Source organism: Pipistrellus kuhlii, unplaced genomic scaffold (genome assembly GCF_014108245.1).
Source record: "Pipistrellus kuhlii isolate mPipKuh1 unplaced genomic scaffold, mPipKuh1.p scaffold_m20_p_13, whole genome shotgun sequence".
Classification (NCBI taxonomy): Eukaryota; Metazoa; Chordata; class Mammalia; order Chiroptera; family Vespertilionidae; genus Pipistrellus; species Pipistrellus kuhlii.
Genome location: NW_023425438.1, coordinates 15,894,285 through 15,918,025, shown reverse-complemented (window position 1 = coordinate 15,918,025; position 23,741 = coordinate 15,894,285). Strand labels below are relative to the sequence as shown.

General features: G+C 38.7%; 1 pseudogene; it reads left to right on the top strand.

Moving 5' to 3' along the window:
- The first annotated feature begins 10,706 nt into the window (after positions 1-10,706).
- Positions 10,707-17,178, top strand: LOC118717746 (annotated as a pseudogene).
- Positions 17,179-23,741: the final 6,563 nt, after the last annotated feature.

Genomic DNA, 23,741 nt, shown 5'->3' with positions numbered 1-23,741 from the left:
AAACAAAAAGTGTTGTGTTTCATTGCATTGCCTTATAAAGAATATACTTGATTAATATGATACTGTTAGGATCATTAAACCACAGAGATCACTTAGGGTCATTTCATTTAATAAAGAAGTTCCTATTCACAACAAAGTCATATTACAACATATCTTTCATAGATGAGAAATTTGAACCACAACCATAAGAAATTAGATAATACATAAAAGGTCACAGCGTAGTTCCTGTCACATAATAAGCCATCAATAAATCTTAGCTATTGTTATTGACATAAGTCCTTTATTTCAGAGTTGTAAAAAAAAAATTTTTTTTAAATGAGGCCTATACAGATGAAGCACCCTTTTCATTAAGCTACCCACACCCTCAGAATTACCTACCTAATATACTTCCAGAGACTATGGATTCATTTAATAATGATCTGGGGCATGATTTCCTATTTTCATTTTTATCTTTTTACAATTTATAATACTGTGCTTCTAATGATTTCATCTTTTTTGTCATGGAAACAACACTGTGTTTTTCAAGTAAGATCATTTTTCTCCAAATATGGATGCCTCTTCCCCTCCTAAATAGCATCTTGAGTGTTTCCTTTAACTTTTCTTGGGTAACACACTCTCCCAAAAAAACATACAAGAATCTAAAGCAATGTATGCTTCAATTACCCGCGTGGTTCTTCTGATCTCACTGGACTCGCGCACACATTGGTGTTCATCTACACATCTCTGCTTCTGGGGATGACTGGACATCTGCTGGGGTGATGGAGTACCTAGCTATATGTCTCATTATCCCGTAGGCACCCTAAGCTTCTTCACATGGTTGCTCCAAGAGAGCAAATGAATTGTGGGAAACCTCTTGGGGCCAAGGCTCAGAAACAGCCAACTATTTTTGCTTCATGCTATTGTTCAAAGCAAGTCACAAGTTCTAAGAGGAGGTGAGAACACCTAACTGCGAGTGGGCCCATCAGTGGGACCTGCCAAACAGAGCCCCTTTACCCTGTCCACTTTCCTCAGAATGTAGTCCAATATTAAATGATATGGGAAGTTAGTCACGACACAGTAAGGTTCAAACGATTACAAGTGGTATTATTTTTCTCCATTTGAATTTTTGGGTATAACTATTTTCTAAAGCTATTACTATTAGGATTTTTGCTTTTGCAATCAAAGAGATACATGCCCTTTGACAATAAATGTGTCAGTCTTTTCACCTGCTACAAATGTAGCATTTTAAAATGTCACTCTGGATCTACCTTCTGCAATGTGGCATTATCACAGAACTTAAAAATCTCATGTAGAACTGTGAGGCACTGTTTGATCTTAGAGCTCTACAATGAGTCATGAGTCTGTGCTTGCCAGTCACTTGCTGTTTTAATACTCCAGTAACTGGGATAGGCAGCACAGTTTATTTGGAATAGAAGTCATAAAACGTTAATAGGTCCAGCTTTTCCACGTTCTGCTTAAATGACTTAGAAAATGAAACAATAAGAGAAGATGGTAATTTTCTGCATTTATCAAATGGAGGTATAACTGATTTCAAACTCCTACAGAGAAAAACACTGACCAGGTCTAAGTCAACTTTGTGTCCTCAATCTCAACCAGGGATATGTTATATGTATTCAATCAACACAGTACTTGCATATTTCATGGAGGAATTTGGGGGAACTATGAAAGTTACATGGAATATTCTGATAATTGTACCACCATTCTGCAGTCAGGTATTCTGTAAGGAGGGAAGATAAATCAGACACTTCAAGGTACCATATCATATCCTCTCCTATTCACCTATCCCCAGAGCATTTGGCCGCTTGTTCCAACCTCACTGGCTGCAGTGGCTACCAGCTCCATGAGAAGTCTGACCAACCTCCCGTGGACACAGCCCAAAAACCTCTCACCATATACACAAATCACATCCCCTCCAATGTTTCCTATTGATGTGGAAGAGCTCAACTCTATGGAACCCAATTAGAAACCACTCATATGCAACCCAAAAGCGCATAAGAATTAGCACATGGGGTGAAACTCTGACCAGTGGACAGTATTCTCCTTCTCTCTCCAGACTATCCTGAGAAACAATCATCTATGGATTTGGTACCACTTAATACCAGTTTGGTAGTAAACCATCTTGTTAGGTGTTTCTGCCATCCTTGCTCCCCCTTTTCCTCTTTCCTGCTTCCTGGGACTTCAGGTCCTCTCCAGGAGGCTCTAAGAGGCAGTGGTTAAGGAAATCCTAGTGGGCAGAGGTTGTGAGCAGTATAGTTTATCATTTATATTTTGTACGGAGAGAAAAGATGGCCTGAAGTATAGATATACAAGAAATCCTGGGCAATGGTGAATAGATTGGCTAGTTGGCCATGGTCCTAGAAAGAAGAGATTAGAAGACTGGGGAGGAAAAGGCCTGTGAAGGAGATATAATGAGGGACATAATGAGCAAGGCAAAAAGTGTGCAAACTTTATGCTCCATGTCCTCTGGAGATCAGTCACTAGAGAAGAGACTCTCAAAACCCAAATGGATAGGAGTGACTCGTCCTGGGGATGTCAACCAGGCTGTCATCTCAACCACCTCAAGCTGACACAATGGGGCCATGAACAGAGTGATCATGGGGGCATATTGAAGGCTGTGCAAGGATCCCACAATCTCGATAGACAAAGCCTTTTGAACTTTTGTTCCTTCCACCTCTCACACAGTGCGAAAGCATTCTATCGATGTGACAATTTACTGTATTAGACAGACAGTTGGAAAGCTGTATTGCAAATATCTCAATATTCAATCTATAGGGAAAGAACTTCAAATGTCCCAGTTACTACACAGTGTGCACTGCAAAGCAAGGCGGCATTTCCCCCTGCATTTCCTGCTTCCACAGTCAATTCCAACGGAATGACTAAAACACAGGAAAACAAGTCTTTGTCCCACATCACTGGTGAGTAATGATCACTTCAGTCATGAAGGAGCCTGCTCCAATAAGGAAACGCACTGACAGGAAAATGTGATGTTCCATATTCATGCATCCACGCTCTTGCAAATGCTTTCTTGGCACCATCATATTGTATGTGATTAATTTTCCACTAGATTTACCAAGGAAGAAAAATCCTTCTTTATAAAAGTTTGACTTTCATTTTCTGAGTAACTCCTGACACCAAATGCTGAAATTATGCCTTAGATTTTAGCAAGCAGGAGGAAAAGTTACCTTCATCAGCTGGACATTTTTTCATTGTACACTATCTTTTCAACGTAACTATATGCTTTATCACATTTATTAGCAAATCACATACTGAGTCTTCAGGCCTACAGTAGTCTTCCTCACTATCCACACAGAAAAAAGAAAAAGAAAAAAGAAAAACAGAGTAAATCTCAGGATGCCAGTTTTGCAGCCCATGACACATAGGGCAGGCTACCAGAGACCCACAGAGCACAATTCTAAGTGTGGAAACAGGAGAGTTCTCTAAAAGAATGACAGGCACTGAGCTGGGCTTTTTGTCTGTTCTCCGAATACAGAATTATTCCTCTTTTCTGAATTTGAATTGGGGTCATGAAAAAGTGATGAAGGACCAGGAAGAAAGCTGTATATAATAGGTGTTATGCATATATATCAAGAAGCGTTATACTTAGTAGAGTTTTATAGATAGTAAGGGCTGTAGAACAAAGACAAAACAAAAACAGAGCTTCTCCTCACCTCTCTCCTAACCCACTCTGCCTTCACACACACACACATAAACCCAAGATTTGATTCATTACTTATAAGATGGAGCCTAAGAGTCTGTATTTTTTAAAAGCTCCCAAGTGATATTGATAATCCAGCTAGGGGATCATCTCACTAAGTGACTTTTAAGTCCCTTCTTGGACTTTGGCACATAAGAAGCATGACCTGTGTTCTCCAGGAGCTTGACATATAATTAGAAAGTTAAGACAGAACAGGGCAAAATAAGGTATTATTTGAGCAACACAAACCATATGAGTATCATCAATAAAAGCTCTAAGAATGTAAAGATTCAGAAGCTCATCTCTGAAGAAGGATGACCCTGATATACGTCTCTGAGAATTTTCAGAATGTGCAACAGCAGGAGGGACGGCGGCCATTCTTGGAGACAGAAGAGGACTAAACTGGACGCACCAGGCCCAGGGACACATGCAGGCCATATAGCTATGAGCAGTGCCAGTTTGGTCTTGACTCAATAACTCTCCCTTCTGGGGAGTCTTCACCAAGGTTTGCCTACCTTAAGATGTCCAGCAGGGTAAAGAAGAGAGCACTGCTGAGTACTCAGCCAACTGCATTGATGTAGTCAGCCTGATGTGCCTTTCAAGGCCAAACTGAAATCCAGCCTCTTCCCTAAAGCCTTCTCAGACCAACCCAAACTTATCTTTTCCTCCTCTAACTCAGCTAAAGACAAATAAAAGCACCTAATTCTGAAAAGGTCGGTTGCTTGCCCAATGTCACACAGGCAGAAGAGACGAGAGAAGTAGACAGCCAACGTCAGCATTACTTCACCTTTTTTTTTTTTTTTCTTGAAGGGACATGGCATTGGTTCTGAATGTCTAAACCCATGTTCTTCAATTTTCAATATCACCCTCAGAATTATGCTAAGTAAAGTAAGTCAGATGGAAAGACAAGTATCATATGGTTTCACTTATATGTGAAATCTAAAAAAAACAAAACAGACTCATAGAAAGAGACCAAAGGGATGGTTACCAAAAGGTTGGGAATGAGAAAAAATGTGAAGAGGAATCTATATATATATATATATATATATATATATATATATATATATATATATATATATATATATATATCCCTAATATGCAAAGTGTCCCCTCAGGAGTTCAACCAACCAGGAGTTCGATCTCTCACTATGATGTGCGCTGACCACGAGGGGGTGGCGCAGAACAAAGGAAGGCCCCATGCAGCAGCCGGCAGATACTAGGGACCCTACCCACGCACGAATTTCATGCACTGGGCCTCTAGTATAGTCAGCAATATGGTTAAGTTCACACAGTGACAGGTGATTACTAGAATTAGTGTGGTGATCACATTGTGAGGTATAAAAATGTCAAATCACTATATTGTACACCTGAAACAAATATAGCCAATATAAGATTGTATAACAACTCCACTTAAAGTTTTAAATAGGTGTCATGCTTTATGAGATGAGGAATAGAATTTTAAACGAGCAAAACTTTCTTTCTAAAAAAAAAAAAAAGAACAAATAGCTTGTCCTGGATACTCACCCACTGCAGCCCAAAAGCTGTATAGGAACCTATGGGAAGCACAGTGGACAAAGGGCTCAGGAAGGAAGGTTACACACATAGGAAGTCATTCCTAAGCATTGGAAATCACATGGTCAACTCTGAGTTGGAGAAATGCACCCTAATTCAGCTCCTGCTCCACAGCCAAGCAGGGGAGACTTGAAAGGGCAAGGACTTTATCTTTCTGTCTATGTAAACGGCATGAGGGCAGCAGCCCCATGTACCACACAGGGCCAAGTGAGGACAAGCAGGATGACATCTGTGACAATAATTGAATTCCTTGAGATGTATTAAGTGAGCAATCAACTTCTGTGGTGACCATGATTGCAGTTTGAAGGGAAGGGAAGGTAATTCACCTTGAAAACTTCCAGCATGCCTTCAATTTGCAAATGGAAAAATGAAGCAGGAATTGAGGTGGAAAGGTAAGGAGGAAAGGATGAATCTCCAATGGCACAGTTCTTTTGATACCTGAGGTACCATCCTCACAACCCACAGGCACAGAACATCAAACATTCCCTTTAGGACATAGATTGCCAATAACAGCAGACCCAACTACCATCATGTGGTGTCTCCTGTTACATCAGATTGTTTCATCAGCTCATTTTCTATATTGTAAGTTTAGCAGTAGTTCGCATTTCACACAGCATTCCCAAAGACTTGTTAGTCTTGGTGCCATTCCAATGCCAACCCTACCCTCTAGTGGCTGGAACGGGGAGCTGGCCTGATAGAGCTGAACTTGTGTGCTTAGTCAGTTTTCCTTACTAGGTTGACAGCACTCTATCAAAAGCAACCGCACAAAATAATTGTATTTCTTTTTACTAAGTACTAATACATTTATGGTATTGTGGACTAACAGATTAAAACAACAGTTATTGGTTAGATTAACTGTTATCCCTATACTTAAGCCTCACTCTGAGTAATATCTAAGTTTACTTTTTAAAATTCAAGATGATTTATGATAGGATTTTATTTCAATAATAATATTCCTTGTAAATTTGGTATGTGATCTGACTTACCAAAAACAATTTCTTTGTCCACAACTCCAGGAATATTCCTATGGTGTACGGTAAGGATATAAATTTTCATTACCATTTAAAGATGAAAAGATAATGCTGCCTCCTCAGAGGGCAAGAATATTGAATTGAGTGCAGTAAAGGACACAGGTTTTGGAGGATCTCAGATGCAAGTTTAGATCCAGCCCTGTTACTGGTTAAGGATCCTGGTTAAGTCACTCAATTTGAGGATAGCTTAGTTACCTCATCTATAAAAATGGAAATAAAAATAATGCCCATCTCACATAGTGGAAAAACAGGGATGTACAATTACTGGCGTGTAGTAGGTACTCAATACGTTATATTATTACTAGTAGGTATAAGCTTGTACTAGTTTACAGATGCCCAAGAAACTCAAACAGTAGGTGAAATGTCATTTGGAAGAACTATGCAAAATAGAAAACAAGTACAGCCTTTCCTTTGCAATTTAATTACCAAGATAAGATCATATCTCCAGATGCTGTATCTTTTACTAATTCTTTTAAATAATATTCACTGTATGCTAACCACTGGATGGAATGGTTCATTTAACCCTATAAGTACCCTATACAAGAAAATGTGAGACAAAAGGGCAAGATCACCCAGCTTATAAGTGGTTCAATGGGCACTTGAACGCAGGCGCCTAAGCTCCAGCTACACCATACTAATACTATCCTGTGCCACTGCCTAAGCCTGTGGTCTGCAAACTGCAGCTCAAGAGCCACATGTGGCTCTTTGGCCCCTTGAGTGTGGCTCTTCCACAAAATACCACGGCCTAGGCGAGTCTATTTTGAAAAAGTGGCGTTAGAAGAAGTTTAAGTTTTAAAAATTTGGCTCTCAAAAGTAATTTCAATTGTTGTACTGTTGATATTTGGCTCTGTTGACTAATGAGTTTGCTGACCACTGGCCAAGCAAGGGCACACTGACTAGGGATTTATGCCTTCACTGATGGGTTACTGTTAAGACTGAAGCTCAGGTTGGCCAGATTTTAGAGGACAGAGAAATAAGTTATTGCCCGAGAGTCAAAATATTCCCAATTAAAAACTCTTCCTACCAATTCACATTTCCTTTGCTTGACATGCATGAACCAGAAAACTGAATGAGCAAAATGTCCACATTTGTTCAGTGCTTTACAGTATGTGGTTTCTTCAAACGACTGAAGATTATTTTCGTCCTCACAGTGAGGACCCAGAAAAACATATCCCCCGTTGATGGTTAAGTGGATCACCCAAGATCACATATCTAGGAAATGGCAGAGCTATGACCCTACACCCCATTGTTTGCTGCCAGGCCTGTTCTTCCTCTAGAACAGTGGTTCTCAACCTCCCTAATGCCGTGACCCTTTAATACAGTTGTTCATGTTGTGGTGACCCCCAACCATAAAACTATTTTTGTTGCTACTTCATAACTGTAATTTTGCTACTGTTATGAATCATAATGTAAATACCTGTGTTTTCCAACAGTCTTAGGTGACCCCTGTGAAAGGGGTTGCGACTCACAGGTTGAGAACCGCTGTCAGGGGTTGCCTAAGACCATCAGAAAACACAGATATTTATATTATATTACAATTCATAACAGTAGCAAAATTAGTTATGAAGTAGCAGTGAAAATAATTTTATGGTTGGGGGTCACCACAACATGAGGAACTGTATTAAAGGATTGTGGCATTAGGAAGGTTGAGAACCACTGTGCTATTAATAGAATGTCTCTAGATAAGGTCTCTAAGTGGGAGATCTCAAAGCCTACTTTTCAATAGTGCCTCCAGTTCAAAATGCAGCCTTTCTTAGGGGGACAGGGGAAACCAGTTTGAAACTGATCAGACCAGAGTTCCATATTCTCAAGAAGCCACTACTGCTCTTGCCTGTTCCCAGGTCGGCTATAGCTCTGCCAAGCCAGCAAAGAGATGAGGACAAGAGTAAGACTGTCAATCCTCCTATCAATCTGTAAATCTATTGGCGCCAATAGACACATCCTCACTGGTGACTTTCTAGGTCAGTAGTTTCACAGTTGCATGTAGAGGACACATTACATTTTGTCTTAACAACCAACGGGCAATAGAATTGGTTCTGTGTATTGGTATTTTGAAAACTTCCAATAAAATCTGAAGATGCAGAGGCTGTTCCCAACAAAATTACCAAATAAGACTTCCAGTGGCTCACTATATCCTCAGGCCCACATCTGTATTTCCTAGCTATACAAAACTGTATCTATTATATCCCAATACCTTATCTTTAAAATATATTTTAGGTGTTAAGCTAGAAGGGTCCAATCCCTTGAAATCACCATCCTCCACCCAAAAGAAAAAAAAAATCACCTACCCACTGTTCATGTTTATAATCCTCACTCAAAATGAAACACTACTGAATGTTTTTATTGAAGCAGAAAAAAATCCCTCTAAAAATAAAATTGGCTGCTATGCATAATGTCTTATGGAGGGGCAGGAATCTTTAGTGACTTTTCAACTCAAGAAGCAAAGTCACCCTCAAGTATATGGGGATAACCAAGACTAAGCTTTCCAAAGTCATCAGGCAAATTATCTTGTCCCCTACTCTAATAGAAAAACAAGTCCCTACAGAGACGTGCAGCTGCAAACAATTACTCATCTCCATTAAGCACTCACTTAAAAGACTAATTCCAAAGACCTTGCTGCCTACACCTGTGTGAAGCAAGTAAACAAGTTTTAAGAGGAAAGGACAGCATCTACATTAAAAAAAACAAAACAAAAAAAAAAAAAAAAAACCTGTCTATAAAACCGTAAAAGTGATCATTTGCACATACCAATGTTAACTAATCAATACATCAATAACAGTTCTCATTTCTAAGTGGCATGGGTTACTCCCAAAATAAATATTTTATTCCTTCTGTTGTTATCTCCTATAGGAATACAAGTCCCATATAATTTTTTTAAATGGTGTCAAAAAAGTGATTTGAAAGAGACTTTAGGGACCAATAGTAGCCTCCTACTTCCACCCAGGGACAGAAGAATGCATTCTTAAGATTTCATGAAGTAACCAAATATCGGTACAGAACATGAATGAAATACTACTACAACCAGGAACAACCTAAGTTCAAGACAGTGTGCTGGGAACATTCATAGGATGTTTTGATTTTCACCACAAAATATGATGCTATTAGTAACATTTTTTAAGGTTAGGAAAGTGATTTGTCTATCACCACACAACGTTAAGTGGCCAAACAGGCAGTGAAATCATCTTACTCCCAAGAAGAGTGCCTCAATCACTCTCCTGATCTATTTCAGGAGTTGAGCATGTAACAGAGTTGCAAAGTTGGCTGCAAGCTGGAATCACCTCAGGAGCTGGGGATTGTTTTTTTAATGTAATATCTGGATTCAATGCTCAAGGAATTTAATAGATTTCAAGTGTGCCCTGTACTTTGAGGTTTTTCCTAAAACTTCACAGGTGGCTCTCGTGGGCAGCCAAGACTGTGAACCACTAGTGTAATAGAACCAGGAAGTCTTCTGCACATCTTTTCTCTTCCTATTGGTGCTGGAAATGGGAGTAGCTTAACATAGGACTTAAAAGGGATCAATTCAGGGGTCATTTGGATCCAATCTGAGGGGTCATTTGCTAGTTTTATAATTTGGGCAAAATTAACCTCTCTAAACTTTAGTTGTCTCACCTGTAAAATGGAAACTCCAAGACCATTAAGGATGATTATGTTAAACTAGAGGCCCAGTGCACGAATTCATGCACAGGTCAGGCTGTGCTACGGGCAGTTGGCCAGCCGGCTCCACCCCCTGGTCAAACTCCTGGTCGAGGGGATAGTTTGCAATTAGCCTTTTATTATATAGGATAATATAAAAGGTCAGCAGGGTGCCTGAGAGGCAGGAAGTTTGCTGAAAACATCACTATTATTTGTCCCATTATCATCATCTTTGAAATATTGCATCTTACTGGTTTTAGTGATTTCATTAAATATAAATATGATGTTGATAACCATCCTGGCATCACCCATTAGTTTGTGAAATAGATTCATGTATCTCCTAATTTAATAGACATCACATAGCTGTAATACATTGTCCCATATTATAAGTGAAAATGAAGTTCAGGAATACCAAGTATCTTTCCTAATGTCACACAGTTTTCAAGTGGTAGAACTAGAATGTGAATTGACCTACAATATAGTTCAGGTTCAAGTCAAGTAACACTCCATACAAACAGAGGACTGTTATTTTTTCCAAAACATAGCAAAAGGCATATGAGTCTTTCTTCAAAGCAGACTCCTCACTCTAAACAATTTCAGAAGTGAGCTTTTGAACCACTCTTGGAGCTAGTTTTTCAATACACTGAGAAACTCGTTCTCATCTACTTGTTCCTTGTTTTGTGCACTAGAAAGTATTACCCAGTTTGACCAGCCACTTGATTCACTGTGCTTACTTTAAAATAACAGTTCTCTGGGTACAAATTTGATTTCAGGGAATGGACAATAGAGTTTCCATCAATGAGCATTTCAAAAGGATTTTCCCCCAGATTGTGCAGGTAATTTCAGAAAATGAATTTCAAAGATGATGAAGTGGTAACTGCATCCTATAAAAAATGACTGGAAAAGGCTGAACCTCTTTGGATGTACTAGGTATAATTTGTTTTAAATTCAAATTTCCTCACTGTATTGCAGCATCTTAGAAATAGCTCTAGATACACATAAGAAGGCACAAGTGAGAACTAAGAAAATTTCCAGTGTCTTGGAACATTACTGGGAGGAAGGGGGGAATCAAATGTTTTTACTTTGGATCCCATTTGATTCAAAGGCCTCAAAATCTTTTCCTCAATTGGGAGTAATTTTCTCCCCGATGTACACAGATGAAGTCACTGAATTTATTTTTCTTTGACTTTATAGAAATGGCCTCTCTAAGGATACTTTGGAGGTTTACTAATTCTCACAATAATTTATTTCTTTATATTTTAATTGTTCTTTCTAAAGATATATAACTACTGTATACTCAGTATCAACCCTATAATCTTTATCAACTTAAAAAGTGTCCTAATAAAAAAGAAAGCTTAAAAACTAATCTCAGAAAATTGGCCCTAGAGCAATATGTATGAAATACATGAAAAAGAAAAATTAAAAGCCAATATTGGCAGCAAATGGAAATTGGGTTCAAAGACTCAAAAAGCTATTAAGTCATCACCATGGATGAAAGAAGTTAAAGCAAAATTGGGTAGATAGGGTAAGGGGTGGAAGGAGGAGGAAGAGTGGAGCTTGCTGAAACAAACAAAAATGTGTTTTGCAGGAAACAGAATGGCAGAAAAACAGGATGGATAGCAGAAAAACAGGGTGTTTTGAAACAAGGATGCTTTTCTTGCAAGTGAAAGAAAACAATGCTGCATAAAGGCCATGAACCAATCAGAGAGCAGCACAGATAGACAAAGAACAGGCTTTTTTAGCAGATATAAGGGGAAGAGCAGAATGCATCAGAGCAACCCATTTGAATCTTCTCCCTGAGCAGGGAGCCTGTGTTTGTTTGCAATAAACTCCTGCATTGATTGAACACCTCTGGTCCGCTGCTTCATTATTAGATTCCATGAGACAAGACCCCGGGAAAAATGCCTGGTCACCAGTTCCAGCATCAGTGAATATTCTCTTTCCCAGGCTTGTTGCTAGCAGTTGCTTCAAAGACCCAAGAAAGGATGCTAGAAGTGACCCAGTCCAATTACCCATCTTTCCATAAGTGTAACAAACTAAGGCGAAGAGATTAAAACCCTTGCCTACAGGCCCTTAAGGAGCAGAAACTTGTCTTCTGACTCTTAAGACAGGTCCCATGACAATGTTTGGATTACTTTAGACATCAGGAGTAGAGAATAGCTCAGCTCTTTTAGGCTTAAAGAATTTTAAAAATAGGATCCTAAGCAGGTATAAGGATGAGGGGCAAAAATACTAAATTTGAGTCTACAAAAAGACTGTTGAAATGAAATCTATAGTCCAGGGGCTATAAAAATCAATGGGTTTGATTACAAATGGCTTATAAAGAGACTTGGAGATCAACTAACCCTCACTTACTTTACAAATAAGGAATCAACATGCACAGGAAATGGCATAACTAAAAAATAACTGTATTAATACCGTTTCCCCGAAAATAAGACAGTGTCTTATATTAATTTTTGCTCCCAAAGATGCGCTAGGTCTTATTTTCAGGGGATGTCTTATTTTTCCATGAAGAAGAATGCGGTACACATTTATTGTTAAATGAAAATAAAGGAAATTTATTACCTGTATATGGTACGGTAGTACGGTAGTTGTAAACACAAACCAAACAAACTGTGAATCCTACAGTATCAAGAATTTACTCATTTATTCAATGACAATCATGTCATCATCTTCTGGAACATCATCATAACAATCCAATTCCTGAATTTCCTGGTGAATTTCTTGTGACTCCATTTCTTTCAGAATCAGTGAACCAAATCTCTCATGTTTAGCCTAGAGGGGCCTTATTTTTGGGGGATGCCTTATATTTCACTCAGAAGGAAACCTGTAAGTAGGTCTTATTTTCAGAGGATGTCTTATTTTTGGGGAAACACGGTAGTTAGCATGCATTGACTTCTGTTCTGGATCAAATGCTTTCCTAAGTCACTGATGTGCACATTCTCATTTTTATCACAACAGCCTTATCAAACAGGTTCTATTCATATTTGTGTTTGTAAATGAGGAAACTGAACCAGAGCGTAGTGAAACAGGATGGGAGACAGCCTTCTGTCTTAATTGGCCCCCAGTGATTGCTGCCTTCTGGTATTCACACTTACTAATGAGGGAGCTCTAACAAAAGTGATTCAGTGACAACACTAAGGTCTGCCTTCCTGCATTCTCCAGTTCTTATAGCTTGCTCGTTCCAGTGAAGCCAGATGCCGTGGCACACACTGCCCTACAGACAGTCCCACATGGCATGGAACGGAAGGTGGCTTCCAGCCAAGAGCCAGCAATAAATCGAAGCCCTAAACCCAACAGCTTGCAGGCAACTGCATCCCGCTAACAACCCACGAGAGAGCTTAGGAGTTGATCTACCCTCAGTTGTGTCTTGAGATGAGCACATCCCAGGCCACACTGACTCAGCCTCTCAGACTGAGGATCCAGCCAAGCTGCACCAGGACTCCTGACTCATGGAAACTGTGGGACAACAAATACCGCTTTAAGCCACTAAGATATGGATAATTTGTTATGCAGCGATTGATAAATGATTCATCTAGTAAATTGAAATCTCAGCATTTAAGCTCAAGGATATCTGACATCAAACTCCACTTTCTTACCTTACACAAAGTTAGCCTTTGGCAGATCCTAGGCATGATACTGTAGGTTAATTTTACATCTTCATTAATTTGTCATTTCTTGATTAGCCTTCTGGAATGAGTTAAGTTTAAGAACTGAAGGTTTCACTGTAATTCTGAAGTAATTGCTCTGGTGGCCAAGAGTAATCAATGGGCCTGGACCTGCTGTAACATCAAGAAACAGCCCTACCTCAGTCCACTGGATCCAGCAGAGACGCTGGTGTCATGGACAGAGGGAGGGACAGAATCCCCCATGTTCCCTGAGTGAAACTGAATAAGAATGTCAGTGAAATAGGGCGGGAGACAGCCTATAATCTAAACTGGCCCCCAGTGATCACTGAGGATATTAACTGAGCCTCTTACTACAGTGGTCAGCAAACTCATTAGTCAACAGAGCCAAATATCAACAGTACAACAATTGAAATTCTTTGGAGAGCCAAATTTTTTTAAACTTTAACTATATAGGTAGGTACATTGTTATTAACTTAATTAGGGTACGTGGTATTTTGTGGGAGAGCCACACTCAAGGGGCCAAAGAGTTGCATGTGGCTCACGAGCGGCCGTTTGCCGACCACTGTCTCACTAGGTGTCAGGAATTCTCCTAGATTGTATGATATGAAGATGAATACAACAAGTTTCTGAACTTATCCGGTTCATGCTCTATTAGGGAAGAAAGACGTGCAAGCAAAACAAACATTTGATTTTGAGTGGTAATTTTGGAATTATAGGTATTTCCTTTCATGATTACATATGCAGTTCTGGCCTTTCCAGATTTTGATGTAGACATCCCCTGAGTTTTTATTAGGGTTTTTTTGTGCTTTTTTTGTTGTTGTTGTTGTTTTGTAGTATAAGAATTAACCCTAATTCACACACACACAATGTCATTTAATATAAAAACAATTATTCACTTATGTCTTTTCACTCAACCTAAGCACACTGATATGTTAAATAATGCTTCCTGAAATTAATACAAAGTAGATAAAAGATGGGATATTACAAAAGAAACCTATGGGGAAAATGAAGAAAGAATGTAAGATATTGAGAAGCAAAATACAAAATAGAAAATAAAAGCATTTTAGGGGGGGAAAGGGTGATATTAAAATTGACAGAAAGGAGCCGATAGGTTTTTTTTTCCCCCCAGGACTGGTTCTGAGGGGGAGGCAGCAGGCATGCACAGCCCCTCCCCATGGTATAAGCGGCAGGGAAGGGTCCCTTCTTAGATGTTCGAGGAGCCTGCTGAGTGCTGTCCACACCCAACCACACACTGTCCTGCTGCAGACTGCCTGCCCAACACTAGAGGTTGGATGAACCCCAAGGTGTTTCATGCAGGAAACATGGGAGATTCTGTCCCTCCATCCATGACACCAGCGTCTATAGAGAACTCTTGGTCACCAGAATGGTTACTTTCAAAATTATAGTGGAACCCCAGTTCTTGAACTTAACTCATTCCAGAAGGCTATTCAAGAAATTATTTGTTAGAAAACCAAATCATTTTCCATTAGAAATAATGTAAATTGAATTAATCCATTCCAGACCCACAAATGATTTCCTGTTTTAACCAAATCTAATGTACAGTTTAACACTTCTTAAATTTATCGAACCACTGTCAACTAGCCTTAAATGAATTACTCGTCCCAAGGGAGTCTTTCAGGAGGTCATTGTGCAGGATCTTTTCTTTTTCACATATCATTGCCTCCAAAATGCTGTCTAACTGCCTTTTAGTTTATCAAATTTTTCTACTTCCCCCATTTCCTGTGATTGTTGTTTCATGAGCACTTAGCACCATCAGGACTCATGATGGCTTCTCTGTTTGGAAGTTGTGCTAATGGTCAATTTGCCAGCAACAAAAGCATAAAAACCACTAACATATCCACAACACAATTTCCTGAGATATTAATAGCACACAGTTTAGTGTCATACATTCTCTTTTCTGTTTGTTGGCTGGCAGATGCTTTTTGTCATGCTGAGGTATCTGCATGAAAGAGTTGTTGGGTCAACTTGGTCCAGAACCAAATTGTTTGAGGTGGGAGACATTTGAGAACCAAAGTTGGACCGTATGTTTACTGCAGACACAAGTGAGATCAGGGCAAAATTCATCTAAAAGGTCTGCTACTGGGTTCCGCCAAGTCCTTCAGTTTGCACACTATGGAATTAAGGAACTGAGTGTGAATACTGTTGGTGATATTCTTCAGGCTGCCATGTATGTTCAACCTATAGGTGTGGGGAAATTCTGCTTCTCTTTCTTATTAGCAACAACCTGCTTAGAAAACTGCAGAAATCCTGAAACTCTTAAGATGATTTCTGGGTCAACATCAAGAGAGTCAGGGAGAAGCTGGATTCCATTCTGCTAGATGACTTTGTGCCACTCATGTCCTGACTCCCTGTCTTGTGAATTTTGAGAAGCTCGTATCTAACATGGACAATGGTCATCTGAGCAGCTTCCCAGAGCTTAAGCTGTACAAAGCTGTGCGGTCTTGGCTGCAGCATGATAGATGCTGGGGACATACCAGTACCATTATTCAGAACATCATCAACCCTGTCCAGTGTTTTTTGAGAAGGTTAAGACATCAGAACTTTATACGCTTGGCAGCTGTGCTATGAAGTTGACAAAGCACTGAATTATTTTCAAAATGTTCACCAGCAGCCTTTGTTGGACATGAAATCAATCCACATGCACTCTGCCAAACCCCAAACATCAGTATTTGAGGAATAATTAGACATAGCATGGTTAAAAGTAAAATATTTCTCTTCAAAAAACCAAGAATCTTATGGGAACCAGAAGGCCCCCAGGTACCTCTGTGTGTCTGGACTGCCCTGCTGTTATCAATAACTTCATGTTCTTGTTAGGCAAGGAAGAACGGGGCCCAGATGGCAAGTTCCATGCTATATCCCAAGTATTCAGGTATGATCTGAGAAAACCTTGTGGCTCCAGATGGCAGACATGCCTGTACCATGTTCAGAATTTGCAGTTGGTGTTACTGGGAAGTTTATACTGTAGCAGGTAGAACCAGAGATGAGACATCACCAATGATAAATGGGGAATTTGGGACCTTATCCCATTAATAAATATGGACATGAGAGGACAGTGCTCAATAACAAGTTGTATATCACCAATGGAATCACCTCACTGTCCACCTTCAAACAAGTGTGTGTTTTTTGCCCCAGTAAAGAAGGGACCATAGAACAATGGACCAAATAACTGGAGTTGTTACCAACTGCTAGGAGAATAAGAGCAAAATGAATTATGTAAGATGCTTTCACAGGATGGTTTCTTACAATGGTCAGCTTTACATCTTCGGTGGTGTCTGTGTGGTCTCCAGGTCCTCTTTTTGAATCTCAGGGGTGCCCTTCTGCAGAAATGTACAACCCAGAGACTAGTCAGTGGACCACTTTGGCATCCATGCCATTTGGTAGAAGTGGCCATGGTGTGTCTGTGCTGGACAGATAATGGTTTTGGGGGGCCTTTGCTACAATTGTTTACAGCAATTCCATTCTCACTTTTGATCCAAAGGAAAAGAAGTGGAAGGAAGATGAGTACCCATGGATACTCTGCAAGCTGGATGGTTTACAAGTGTGCAATCTGCCTTTTCCAGAATATATACTGGACAAGGTCAGATACTGCAGCGAATGACATCCTCACTTCAAAGCCAAACAAAAATTTTGTAACAGATTACTTCATTAAAAACAAAGAAAACCTCACCAGTTTTACTACCAAAGCCATTGGTTTAATGGCATAAAAACTTTTCATTCTATGCTAGCATCCTTTTTATTTTTAGTGGCCTCAAACTCATGCAATAAGTTAGTTCTAAGCACTAGCTCTTGAAACTATTTCCTGAAGCAGTTTAATAGAAGGATCCACTTATCTGGGAGGCTGATCTTATACTTTAAACATTTCTCTCAGTTGCCAGTGTAGGAGTCATGCATCTTCTAAGAGAAGACCTGTTAAGTGTCACTTGATGTAATTTCAGTTCTCCAATCTCGATCTGAAATCTTTTTGAACATGTTTTCCAGTGTATTTCAGTCCATTAGACCTCTTAGTTTTATTATTTAAGTTTAAAACTCTTGCCCTTTTGCCTAGCTTTTTGATGAAAATGCAAAAGTATAAATTTTCTACAAAGTTAACTTTTTTAAATTGCTTTCAGAGAGAAAGAAAGAAGAGAGGAATAGAAATAGCTATAATGAGAGAGAATAATTCATCCGCTGAGTCCTGCATGTCCCCTATGGAGCCCACAAACTGGGCATGTGCCCTGACTGGGAATTGAACCGTGTACCCAACCACCGACCCACACCAGATGGGCCAAAGTGAACTTTTTATATTCAAAACATTATTTCTAAGTGCCTTCTCTTATCTGCATTGTAGAGCGTGTCCTTAGGTGCATACATCTCATGAATATATGTCATATCCTCTTTTATGTGTGGTTAGGATTCTACAGTTTTAAGCTAGTGCTCTTGCACACAGGTTTGCCATACTTGTTGGATTTTTTAATGTAACATCTTCCCATGTATTAATATTTTTAGCAAGTTAAAATAACTGGAGTCCTCACTTGGTGCCCATCTTCAGTCCATACTGACTCAGTAATATTTGACTTCTTATATTCCTCAAACATGTATGGATTTATGAAAACTAACATTCTATATTTTATTTTCAAAGTAAACATTGTGTACCTTATCTATGTATGTCTTCTTTTCGAAAAAGTTCTTCTTTGCAGCCTGTTTAACATTACCCTATTTATAGCAGTGTGCAATAAGTGCGATTCATCACAAATAAAAGGATAAAAATCACATGATCTTATCAATAGACATAGAAAAAGCATTCAACAAAATCCAGCACCCATTTAAGATAAAAACTCTCAGCAAAGTGTGGATACAAGGATCACACCTCAACATAATAAAGGCCATATATGACAAACCCACTGTCAACATTATGTTCAATAGGCAAAAACTAAAAGCATTTCCCTGAAGATCAGGAACATCACAGGGATGTCTGCTTTTCACTATTCTTTTTGAACAAAGTACTAGAAGTTCTAGCCACAGTAATCAGACAGGAAGAAGCAATAAAAGGCATCCAAATTGGCAAGGAGGAAGTAAAACTGTCATTATTTGCACATGACAGAGTATTGTATATACAAAACCCTAAGTCTCCACACAAAAAAACTACTAGATCTAAAAATGAATTTGGCAAGGTTGCAAGATACAAAATAAATATCTAGAAATCGATTACATTTTTATACACCAGTAATGAATTTTCAGAAAGAAACTAAGAAAACAATCCCATTTACTATTGCAACAACAACAAAATAAGGTACCTAGAAACAAATTTAACAAAGCAGGTAAAGGACCTGTATTCAGAAAACTACAGGACATTAAAGAAAAAAATTAAGGAAGATACAAATAAGTGGAAGCATAGTGCTCATGAATTGGAAGAATTAATATGTCCATACTACCCAAAACAACTTTAGATTCAATGCAATTCCTATTAAAATATCAATGGCATATTTCACAGATCTAGAAAAAATATTCCAGAAATTTACATGAAACCAAAAAAGGCCCTGAATACCCTCAGCAATCTTAAGAAAGAAGAATAAAGTTGGAGGGATCACAATACTGAATATCAAACTATACTACAAAGCAACTGTAATCAAAACAGACTGATGCTAGCACAAGAATAGGTATATTATCAATGGAACAAAACTGAGAGCCTAGAAATCAACCCATGCCTTTATGGTCAATTAATATTTGACAAAGGAGGCAAGAACACACAATGGAGTTAAAACAGTCTCTTCAGTAAATGGTGTGGGAAAAATTGGACAGGTACATGCAAAAAATTAAACTAGACTACCAACTTACACCATACACAAGAATACACTCAAAATAGATAAAAGTCTTAAATGTAAGTCGCGAAACCTTAAAATCCTAGAAGAAGCTGGGACCGGTTTGACTCAGTGGATAGAGCGTCGGCCTGCGGACTGAAGGGTCCCGGGTTCGATTCCGGGCAAGGGCATGTACCGTGGTTGCGGACACATCCCCGGTAGGGGGTATGCAAGAGGCAGCTGATCGATAACTCTCTCTCATCCATGTTTCTAACTCTCTATTCCTCTCTCTTTCTCTCTGTAAAAAAATCAATAAAAATATATATTTTTAAAAAAAATCCTAGAAGACATCGGGAGTAAAACCTCAGACATTCCTTATAGCAATATTTTTGCTAATATATTTCCTAGGGCAAGAGAAACAAAGGAAAAAATAAACAAATGGGGCAACATTAAACTAAAAAGGTTCTGCACAGCAAAAGAAACCATCAACAAAATGAAAAGGGAATTCACTGTATGGGAGAATGTATTTTCCAATGAAAAAAATCTGATAAAGGGTTAATATCCAAAATATATAAAGAACTGATACAACTCAACACCAGAAAAACAATCCAATTTAAAAATGGGCAAAGTACCTGAAAAGACACTTCTCCATACAGAGGCCAACAGACATGAGAAAATGCTCAACATCACTCATCTCAGACAAGCAAATTAAAATCAAAATGAGGTATCACCTCACACCTGTCAGAATGACTATCATCAATAAAATAAGTGCTGGTGAGGATATGGAGAAAATGGAACCCTCATGTACTATTTGTGGGAATGCTGACTTGATGAAGCCACTATGGAAAACAGCAAATTAAAACTGTTTCCTAAAAAAAATTTAAAAATGGAACTGCCTTTTGACCCAGCAATTCCATTTCTGGGAATATATCCTAAGAATTCCAAAACACCATTCAGAAAGAATATATATATATATCCCTATATTCATAGCAGTGTTACTTACAATAGCCAAGATCCGGAACCAGCCCAAATGCACATCAATAGATGAGTGGATAAAAAAAGCAATGTTACATTTACAAAATGGAATATTACCCAGCTGTAAAAAAGAAGGAACTCTTATCCTTTGTGAGGGCATGGATGGGCCTGGAGAGTATTGTGCTAAGCGAAATAAACCAGTCAGAGAACTACAAATACCATATGATCTCACTTATATGTGGAATCTAAAGAACAAAATAAACTGACAGACAAAATGGAACCAGAGACATGGATACATGGGACAAATGGACATCTGCCGGAGGGACAGGGATGGTGGGACTGGATAAAAGAAGGCGAAGATATTAGCCAGAAAACATATATACATGGCCCATGGGCACAGGCAACAGTGTGGTGAAGGCAGTTGGATGGAGGTGGGAGAATGGGGACAGCTGTAATACTGTCAAGAATAAATAAATAGTGTTTATGAAGAAAAGTAAATAAAATTATTTTTCAACTTTTTAAGAAAGGAGCTGACAGAATTATTGATTGCTTGCTATAGCAAACCATGTGCTGACTTTATTTTCCTGCTTTCATCATTTGGTGCAATTGAGGAGAGTTGCATGAAAGTGATAATCCACAGCTTATTTGAAAATGTGTCTGACAATTAGCAGAAGATGTCAGAAAGGATAATGACTGCACTGAATGTTGACTTCGGGTTCTGAATGGTTTTCAGTAGAATTTGTCTCAGTTTGGTTGATGAGACTGACAGACTGTGAAGTGAAAGTAGTGACAGAATAACAATGATGTGTTTTTCCTCAAGCTGTTTGATAAAGAGCTGAAGTTGAATATATTGATTTTTCATGAATTTACATTTTAATAAATATTTCTTTCTGCTTCAGAGAGGAAAATAAAAGACTACTTAAGCTATCTTTTCAAAATTATTAGTTTCCCCTTACTATTTGCCTTTATACATTTATTTTTATTAACTGCACTAATGTCCTATGTTCCATTCTACAAGTTACATTTTTAATAGGAGTTCACAAGGAAATGGTCTTTTTCAAAACTTCTCTGATGCCAAAACAGCTCACACTAAATCAGCCATTCCCTAGTCGTTCCTGCCATACCATCTGCATAGCATGTAAATACCTTCTCAAGGGAATTAGCGACCAAACACATGAAGACTCCATTTGAATTTCTTAGTGCCCATCTTAGCTTGTACTGCTCTAACAAAATACTACAGATGTGCCTTAAGCTACATAAGTTTCTTTCCCCAAATCTGGAGGACAGCAGTTCAAGATCAGGGTCTAGAACTAGAATCATAAGTGACATAAAGTCCCAGCTAGACTCTTCACTACATTTTTAAAAATATATATTTTTTATTGATTTTTTTACAGAGAGGGATAGAGAGTTAGAAACATCGATCAGCTGCCTCTTGCACACCGCCTACTGGGAATATGCCTACAATCAAGGTACATGCCCTTGACTGGAATTGAACCTGGGACCTTTCAGTCCACAGGCCGACGCTCTATCCACTGAGCCAAACTGGTTTTGGCTCTTCACTACATTTGATGAGTGTTGTCTGTGCCTTGAGTAGGCTCTGATTCCTGGCAACCATATGAGTGATGTCTTTATCAGCCCTGTTCAGCTCCTGTAGACTCATATCTACCACTTCTTTTATAGAGTCAGTCCATCTTATGTTTGTCTTCCATTTTTCCTGCTGCCTTCTATTTTCACCCAGCATTACTGTATTTTTGGAAGAATCCTAAATTTGGTATGTTGGGCTAAATTTGGGAACATTGATGTTAGTGCTCTGCCTTTCTTTCTTACTAAGCATTCCCATCTGGCTCACAGGGATCCCAACCAAGAAGGGAATAAAATGACATTTCTCATATATAAGTGTTCAATAAATTGTAAAGAATTATACAAATATAAGAGGATATTAGGTGAGCAAAGAATTGTTGGCTAGCCTTAAAAAAAAAAAAAAAAAAAAAAAAGGCTGCAATATTTCACAGCCAGCTCGCACCATTTTGTGTATTAAGTAGAAAAAATAATTTCCTAAATGACAGTCTCCTGGCTTAAAACATTCACATAATTCCCCTAACTAAAAATTTTGCTGACTTCTTACAGAAAGTACCAGATTTTTTCAATCTGCAAATACATATCACAGGGTCAAAAATGTTAACTCACACAATTCAGATGTGCAAGTTAGACATATTATTATGAAATTAAGAAACTCATTTGCCTATAGGCCAAGGCCATGTTCTGGAATCAACACTTTATTTGTAAAAAAAAAGAAAAAGAGAAAGAGAGAGAGAGAGAAAAAAAAACACATTTCACCTTCATTTTTGAAAGCACATGCCATTTTTTTCAGCAGGTTATAAATAGAAAACAAGAGAGAGGGTTTATCAATTTCTCCTTAAACCCAATACAAATCAGAAGATTTTTGTGCACAAAATTTTATCCCTACCATTGTTTGAGACATGAGAATTAATTCTGATGCCTGGTAGGGATAAAAATGCACCTCCCATAAGAAATGGAAAGAAAATGAAATGAAGCTATACTGTTACATGGAAGGCAAAATTGAAAAGACAATGAGAGCTAAACCATGGAGGGGAAAACTTCTTGGTTATATAACTAAGAATATCTTAAAGGAATTCCTTGTCCTTAGACCAAAACCAGACTTCTGTTCTTTCTCCCAAGCCACGCCAAGTCTCAGCGGGTGAAAGAGGTCTTTGTGGAAAAGAATAGGCACATGTCAAAAAATTCTATAGCGGAACTTTTTGTCCACATCAGAAGATGTTAAAGGTGACATTGCCATTCCTATTAAAAATGGAAGAATAGACAGCAATGTTCTAGACCAATTATTCAATTTCCTGTAACAGAGACCGTGCAAATAACAAAGGACAAAATATGAAAGAGCCAAGGTGGAGTGCATTGTCAATAGCAAAAGTAGAAAATGAAAGAACAGGTCCTAACCGGTTTGGCTCAGTGGCTAGAGCGTTGGCCTGCAGACTGAAGGGTTCTATTCCGGTCAAGGGCATATACCTTTGTTGTGGGCACAAACCCAATAGGGGTTGTGCAGGAGGCAGCTGATTGATGTTTCTCTCTGATCGATGTTTCTAACTCTCTATCCCTCTCTCTCTTCCTCTCCGTAAAAAAAAAAATCAATGAAATATATATTTTTAAATAGAAAATGAAAGAAGAGGAACACATCACCCTACATCCTGTCCCTTTCTCTCCCAGAGTAAGATTCATTTGATGAGACCTCGACCCTCTCTCACCTGTGACTGACACATACAATAAGCAGCCCATGAACTCTTGGATCAAACCTCAGCATTTAGGTCAAAGGGAGTTTTCTTCCTCTACCAACTCCTTAAGGCCCATAGCAGCTTCCTACTGAAATGGAGAT